Source organism: Pleurodeles waltl, chromosome 8 (genome assembly GCF_031143425.1).
Source record: "Pleurodeles waltl isolate 20211129_DDA chromosome 8, aPleWal1.hap1.20221129, whole genome shotgun sequence".
Taxonomy (NCBI): Eukaryota; Metazoa; Chordata; class Amphibia; order Caudata; family Salamandridae; genus Pleurodeles; species Pleurodeles waltl.
In genome coordinates this window covers 1443426172-1443435307 of record NC_090447.1, presented here as the reverse complement: position 1 = coordinate 1443435307, position 9136 = coordinate 1443426172, and positions in this window count along the sequence as shown.

Here is a 9136-nt window from a genome sequence, read left to right as displayed (position 1 = left end):
GTAGGCTCCTCCCATCAATAGGAACCAAGGGCCTGATTCAGAATGTGGTGTACAGAGTAGTCTGTTGTTATGATGATTGAGTACCCTGTCCACCAAACTCTTGGTCTACCTAATCTATTTTGTGCCAAGTGGACTAGCAGGTTTATAGGTTTACAATGACAAAGTAAAATTTGCTCCATTGGCATAAACCTCCCTCTGGCGGCCTGAGGTGGTACGGGCTATCACAGGAAATTCATCCGACGATCTGCCCTGTTTAGAGTGGGCATTTGGATGGCGTTACTTTATTGTCCATCACTAACAGGAATTTCCCGGAAGTGATGGACAATAACAATAATAATAATATTAATAAACGACCCACGCACCATGGAAGTGTTGGGACCATTCATTTTGGGAGCTTGTTTTTGAAAGAGAAGAAACTTTTAAAAGCTTAGTATAAGCACCCATCACCAATGATGGATGCACTGCAAACTTTTAAATGGCTTTGTGTGACCACTCTAACAGTAGTTCTTACAAACCCAACTAGTTCACCACAGGACTAGTAACAACTAAAAATTTCGGTAGCTGAGTAAAGGCGTAAAATCCTCTACCACCTCAACTGCCTTGTCTCCCACTGCCAAAATCTAACCCAGGCTCCAAATCCCCAAAACACTGTGAAATGAAACCAGGTGATGGACTATGTCAAAATAAAGGAAGAAGCATGTTCATGAGATCACGAAGTAGCAAGTAAAGGCAGTTAAAAAATGAGTGCTCATCTACAATATACCCTCTGAATAGGATACTGCCATGCATACACAAAGAAATTACTCCAGTACTGAACATATGCTTGTAAGCAATTATCAGCAGTTTTTGTGTCTGACAACATCAGTCTTGCATAGCTACTTTGGAAGCTCATGGACAAGCATGGCAAGTGAAAATATATGTTTTTATAAGGATAAAATATGCCATCAAAAATAAAATTGCATTTTTACTGCTGATGCAGACCGACAACATAGATCATGTCTCAAAGTTAAGTGAAAAATGCACACATATATTATATTATATTATATAGTATTATATTATGTTATATTATATTGAAACCTGCGTAAATGGTTGTAATCATTCTATACAAGGGCGAATTTAAAAATATTTTAAAATGGAATTTAAAGCACCACTATCAGTCAGTAGCCATTGGGCAGACAGATAAAAATAGAAACACAAAGAATGAGGTAAGTGGTTTGCAGACAGGTAAGAAAATGAAAAACATGTAAACATACAATTAGCAATAGTAAAAACACCAATGTACTCTTTAACAGCAGCAGTAAACATCAGGCTGAAAAACTGGCCTCTTATAACATGTAGCGATTTTCTTAGGTATTGCCAGCAGTCCACGGAAATTCCAACAATATATTCTGAAACAATTTACTTGTGGCACACACTGACACCTGCACATTAGGATGTTGATGCGATATGAGTGTCTGCTCAGTTTGGAATGCCAAAAAGACCCAAACAGAGGCACTTCAACGTTTTATTATTATACCAATGACAAAAACCGCCTACTGTCAAAAAATGAGTTATTAATTTGAGGGAGATGTCAGGAACCAACATAAAATATTATCCTTGGCAAATCATGTTTATTCAAGAGGAGCAGGCACATTGCATCTTATCAACACTAACAAAAACCCCTTAGTACTTGTCACACCCACCCACCAAAAAGCCAATATAAATATGTGGGCCAGCACCCTCAGACAAGTGTCATCTATAGGGTGAGGTCATGCTCTGATTGTATTTCAGAGTCAGACCCCGTGCCCAGGTGTGACACTTTTTCAGAGCATGGTGCCAAGGGACCTACACATCAAAAATGCAAAAAACATTTTTCTGTAAAGGTGTCCCACATACGTGACCACCTTACGCCAGTTGGCTATTGCACACCAACCAGTTCGCTTTATCATTATTAGCAACTTTCCTATATTGACAGGAGGACCAATCACCAGGTGAAACACTAATGGTGCTCACTGTGTCTCATTACTAGGTTTAAAAAAAGGCAACCATCAACCTCCTGTGGGTCTTCATTAGGGAAGAACAAAAATAATCTCTTCTTCAAAAAACTAAAATTGAGCCAGATATGGCATATCAGACACATCTTTACTCAATGCCTATGCTCATGAATAAAACCACAATTGCATGTTTAGCCCATTGTGTTGTGAACAACCAACATGTTTCATTGCCACTCAAAAACATCCTGGCAAATACATCAGGGCATGAGGACCAATACTAACCCATTTGTACACTGGACCTGCATAAAGAAGAACTGGACAAAGAGTGGAAAAAAACACACAACACATTAAAATAGGACCAACATCATCCTAAACCCCATTGGTTTCCTTTTTAACACTGAGAAATATTTACCATGTGACCACCGGGTGAACACCCAACAGTAGACCATAGGAAACAGTTTTAGAACATAAGTTGTGGTTGCCTGAAAAAAGGACCCAATCAATATGATTTGGAATAGCAAAGACAGTTTCAGTTTTCACACATGGAATTGTGCCCTCACACATATCTTTACAATGTTCCATAGAGATACAACAGACATGCTTATCACCCCATTACTGCATAGGGCTCCTAGATGTGCAAATAAAGGATTGAGATCATGAAACCAACTCCACGTTTAAATATGGTGTACTAGGCCCTCAGTTTAAACCTCACCCTCCCGCTCATGACAAACCCACAAGCCCCTGTATACACCTACTCACACGCTTGACCTCAGTGACTTGAAAAGGAGCTACTGCAACATTGTCTTTCTTTAGAATTTAGGGCAATCCTGTTTGAAGTATTCCTATAAACTTTAGCTTTGACAGCAACTTCTCATTGAAAGAATGCTGATTTTTACTGTTATCACATAATGTGTGACACAATGCCTGATGCAAGATTATATATGATAGATTATTTGACTAGTGTTTTTATTATAGGCTTGAACCTCCCAGCAGCACCATTTGCCAGAGGCCACACTGGTGTGACTTTCTGATGATTGATGTCTAGATATTCTGTGAAATGCTGAAATTCCGACCCATTAAATGGTGGCCTATTATCCCCTTGGGTTCCCACAGATATTACTCAATCTGCAAATACTTCACAGAGGACTGGAAGCGCTGTCGCTGTCAGGACACAACGACTCTTCCTAATTTGTCAACATCCTCAGTGGCGTTGTTTTAATCATGTGCTTTAGCACCACTGGGTTGCTTGTAATGTCATTGTACTGTCTGCATTTCAGGATAGATTTTGCCAATGTTTGATATGTACTTGATGTTACCAATGCTTGTTGCACTATATAGTTGTTTTCACAAATGCTTCTTGAACACAAGTGACTTTGTCAAGTCCTCCTGCTTCTAAACGTGTCAGGTTCACTTGTTTATTGGTTGCTAAGCAACAACTAAGGTCTCCAGGGAGTCATGCTGGCTATATATACTCCTGCTGTGCACATGACTCTGCTTGACTTTCTTCCTAAATGGGAAGGAAAGCCCTCTGCACTCTGGAACTCCCTCCAGGACCCGCACTCTGGCTGGTAGCAAAGAGCCTCAGCAGAGGTCTTCTGGAAAGAACACACTTCTGTCAGCTCACTGGAGCATGCTGTCTGGAATCTGTTTGTGTAGAATTTTATTATGGTTGCTTTATTTTTGGTGAAAGCTGAAAACTGAGACTGATTGCACTCTAGCCTTCTTGCGACTTTGAAAGAGCTCTTCTAAGGACACAGACATGATTTATGAGTGGGGCCTTGATGAGGGTTAAATAACAGATTTAGCGCGGGAGCCTTGACAACTTTCGTTTTGTAACTGAGAACTGTGACAGAACTTCACTATCTTCCACGTGTTTATTTTTTGTACTAATCGTGATTACGCACTTCAGTGCTAGCATTACTTTATGTGTGAGTTTACTTGCTTTTGGTATTGCAATTCATTTTATGTTAATAGTGATTATGGAATTCAGTGCTAGTAATACTCTATATGTGAGTTTTCTTGCTTTTGGTATTGCAACTCGTTTTATATTGTGGTTTTACCATAAAAAACCTAATGTGAAAGTGCAGATCCATGAAAGAGACTTGCAGAACTTCCTAATTTGTTTAGAGACATTCAGATTTCGTCAACTTTTGTATATATTGATCTGTGGGAAGAGAGAGAGGGCCAAGTTGCTGATATTACCAGGTGAATGTGCTGTGATAGCCAAATTAGACGAATTTAGTGAGATCAGTGCATGCCTTTTTGAATGCTGTTTAATGAGACCAGTGTATGCTTTATTGAATGTTGTGAAACAGTCTCTTAATAGCACATAGTTTCATCAATATCGTATTTCATCATTGAAAGGCAACTTCCAGGGGCTCCACTGACAGTCCTCCATAACCCGAAGAACCATACCCGGCTGTACCTGGTGAAAAGGAGTGCTGTGTTTCTTTCTCTCTTTTTCCAAATTCCCTTCCTTTTTGGGGCACCTGCCGGGGCTCCTGGTGCAATCAGCAGCACAGAGAGGTGCCTCAGGAGGTCGGGAGAACAGTCATCACCCCTGCATACAGCCTGGTTTTCAGGTGAGTGGCCGCGCCACAACAGTCGCAGTGGAAGTGGAAGACACTTGCTGCACTACCTACAATCATGAATATTCATCAATGTAACACAGAATTCCATGGGTCGATTGTATTCAACAGCTTCTGGTGACCACACATCTTTCATAAGTTTACACATTGTCAATTTTGGAGGTGAGTCACGTTTTCCAACAGTTTGCCTTAATTGATACAAAGGTATGGTGTGTTCCACCAAGTTTAAACCTGATAATCAAAAATTCTCTCTCAATATTGTTTTTATTCATGCAATGTTTAAGTGACTTCTGTGATCAATGTCAACTCTTTGCTTCCATAGTCTCTGAAGTATTACAATTCTACTCCCTTCTAGTGGCATTCCTTTCGTAGTTGCGGTTAAATCACTTTGTATTTAATTTAAATGTCAACATCTCACTGCGTTTTACTGCATTTGGATTTTTTGTGGAACTGACATAGTTTAATCTATGTGCTTGTACTATTCTAATTACTTCTAATTAATTACAGCTGAGATTTTTATACCTTGGTAAGCACCAACATCAGGGCAGTTTCAATCAAGATATGAAGAATTTGGTAGATGGTTACTGTTGGTTTGTTGGCCAATCATCAAACTTTAACAAAGTGTTTTTTTCAACTCTCAAAGTGGGAGTTTGTTAGTGACAGACAATTAACAAATGACCCAATATAAGTAAATGGGTACCTCAAAATTGAGACATCCCAAAATGTATTCAAATTGTATTTCCCACTATTTACTGGATCAGAGATGGTGTCACATCTCAATTTTGTGAAGCGAAGTTTCCCTGCCTTAAGGCAACTTCCATACATCAAAAATCTGAAATAAAATTAATTGATTAAATGAGATTGGTTAGGTGGACCCATTCATTAACTGAGTTCAGGATCCTTCACCTACCTCACAGCCTGAGCATGGAATACGCTATCTCTCAGACAGGCCGCATCACTGAAGCAGTTCAGGAAGGACCCCAAGACCTGGCTTTTTGATTGAGCAGCACGCCATCAAACAGCGCCTTAAGTTTAGCCGCGCTATAGAAATATTGATTGACTGATTGAGTTCTATATCAATGAAAAAATGAAAGGGTTTTATTACAATATTCATAAATATGTGGAAGAGAGTCAATGTTATGAAGGGTCTAAAATGCAGAGTTATACATTGTATAAATCAGAAAGAAATTTAAGTCTCAATGAGCATCAATATCAGGAAAGCATCGGCCTTGTGCCTTGTAGAATAGCAAAGTCTTCTGCCTCAGCCCATAATTGTTTTTTATACACGATTCTTGCACATGAATAAGAATTTCTGCAGATTCATTGTAGTGTGAACAAATGTGTAATTTCTTCAGCAAATCATAGCACTCGAAAAATAAATGTCAGATTACCTTTACAACTAAACACTAACCCCTTATTCTCATTATTTATCACCCTCTTTGCTAATATCATATGGAAAAGCTTGAACAGAACAAGATCCATTAACTGAGTCAGTGTTATGAGAATGCATAGGTCTCAGTGAACAAGTGGAAGGCATTGCAACCTGGGGGGTTCATTGTGAGCAGAACAATATTAACAGTGGAAATAACTCAATACAATTCATCTTGATTGGGTGGCGCAGAACATGTGAGGAGAGAATGTGTGCAGGGGTGGGGCCCAAAATGAGTGAGCGATGACTTCCATCTTGGTCAAAATGAAGTCTTACACTAAAATGTGACCTAGTTAATGTACCATAGAAAAACGCACATCATAGAAAACTCATTTAAAAAAGAATCATACTACATGAGTCTATGCATTTGAAATCAAGTTTGAAATTGCATTTTGCTCTTTGATAATAATACACACACATATAGATATATAAAGAGTTCTCACAACCCCCACATCACAGATATGTTTCCCTGGGTGTGGGGTTAATTATTGTTTTGTTCTGTTCCTCACAACTAGGAGTTACCTGCTGATGACAAAACAAACATCCGAGTGTCCTCCCTAAATTTAGTTGATGGCGTTATGCCCTACCTCCATCAGCTCCTACTCTGTCAGTTCATCTCACTCTAAACATTTTTGAAAGCTAAAAGCAGGCTCAGCAGGATATTGCTAAAATATTGTCTATTTAATATACATTAGAAAGATTCACTTCTACACATCATAGAAAACTTGTTTTAAAACAATCATACAATATCAGTCTATATATGTGAAATCAAGCATGAAATTTTCTTTTTTTCTTTTTTAATAATGCAGAGAAATATAAATCCATAAGGAACTCCCACAAATCCCCCCTCTGACTACTCTATAACCTGAATCAAGAAATGATAACAGTCTGCTTCACTTTTTGTTTCTTTATTTCTTTAACTATCTCTAAACATGATCTTTGGCATCCTCCATTTCGATTTTTTTCTGTCTTTTGTTTTAATAACTTTCTTTCACCCCAACACCCAAAAGGTTAAACAAACACCCAGAAAATAAAACAAGAAAAGCAGAAGTCATTGTGAGTATTACAGGTGTTAGAATTAATCTCAAAGTTCCTCCTCCCTGATTATCCATCCATTCACCAACCTTACTAACACCCTTCCCTAACTCACAAATGCTGAAACCTAGAATCTCTCGCACACCATGCTCTTCTAAAGCTTGAATTTCATGTGGAATATTCAATATATGCATTAATAACCCTGCTGTTATCAGGTATGACAGTACAATACTCCTGCACCTCTAGTACTTCACTACTTCACAAGCACCGCTTTCCTTTGCAGGAAGGATATCTAGTGTGAAACGTTGTTTGCATAGCCATTGCCCGCATCATAATTAACTGTGAATTATTTTGAATCAGGGCTCCATCTGTGTTCGAAACAAGCATATCAACAAACACAGACAACCACTTCATTTTCATATCATTTATACCCACAGCTATAGGAGGAATAATAGCACCTAATATATATAATACTACCTGTCCAAATCCAAATGTCACTCTCCTCAAACCAACTGCATCATCCATTCCACTCAAATGATAGACTCTGGGAAACACCAAAGGGAGATAACATGTTCCAACCCTGCTATGAGGCAAATTGAAATAAGCATCCTTATTGCACCTAAAATAAATTCCTCTCTGAATCTGCTCTTCACTAATCAGAAAATCACCATTTATAACATAACTTCTCTCACACTCACTTTCCCCACACATTCAACTTTCCCAATTTTCAAAGGTTCACGACACACCATACAATTCTCTTTCATTGCCCAGAATGTAGGCTTGACAATCCATATTGCTGTTCCTCTTTAATCTGTTCTCATATCTTTCTCTCATCCCTCCAATCTCTCACAATCGTCAGTCTCCTCTGACTGTATTCTTTGACAAGTATATGGTTCTTTTTTCTTAAATTACACACACATGATCCCAGTTGGTAATGTTAGGTCCATGCTCAAATTGTGAAATTATTTTCAGAAATGTAACATATTTAAGACTCTTGTGAACACCTTCATCCTTAAAGATAGGTAGATCTTCCAACGAGACATTATAATCTGAGAATGAGGCAAAAAAATAAATCTTGTTAAATATGCTAACAAACAAATGATAGGACAAACTGTATTAGATAGATAGCACCTTCACCTGCAGAAGAGGAAAAAAAACTACATACATATTAATTCTTAACATTCATTATCTCAGTATATTTGCTCAACATTTTCATGCAAATATTGTCACGGAATGCACTTACTTAACTTTCACTGCATGTCAGTGTGTTATATATCACTTCATTCTGTACCGTAGTTAATTCAATTTTTGTAAAGGTGTATCCCATCAGAGAAAATAGGGACAGCAACAGGCCAACTAGGACTATAAATATACATTTTAAGACAATTAAACTAATAATTTGACAGCATTTGCAGTATGCCATTTTCTATACTTTTATATTGTAGTATCCCTTCACTCTGATCCTCTCCTTGAAACTGGACAGCACAACTTTACAGTACTTTCATCAACGATCTTCACATTTATCGATCTGAACTTTTGTACCCTTGTCTATCTTCACCAGTCTCACCACAGTCAGTTTCAATCTTTCACCCACCTCTGGATCCATGCTGCGAACTTGAGCATGACTCTGTGAATCAGTCGTTGTTTTCACCACTTCTTCATCCACCACCTAAACGCTTTTGTGTGAGCAGCATGGATCCACTGTCGGATTGTGACACACTTTACATAATTGTTCATTACTAGTATTACTTGGTAAGGGCCTGTCTACCTGTTCCCGAGACAATTCTTCCTGACATGTCTTCTGACAACTACCCAATCTCCAGGGCTTAGGTTATGGCTAAGTACTGCTTTTGTTGCTTCTGGTGCCAAGTTAACCTAGTGAGAAACAGATTTCATTATATCAGCCAGACCTTTGCAGTGATCAAAAATGATATAATCAGTAATTGAACCAAATGAAGCTGAAAGACTATAAACCAATCTCATTGCTCTACCCATCATCAATTCATGGATGAGAGACTCCTCTTTTTGTCAGGAGTACATCCGGTGCTCATCAAAACATGAGGAAAAGCATCCAGGGATTTTAAACAAGTAGAAGTACACACTTTGGCCAA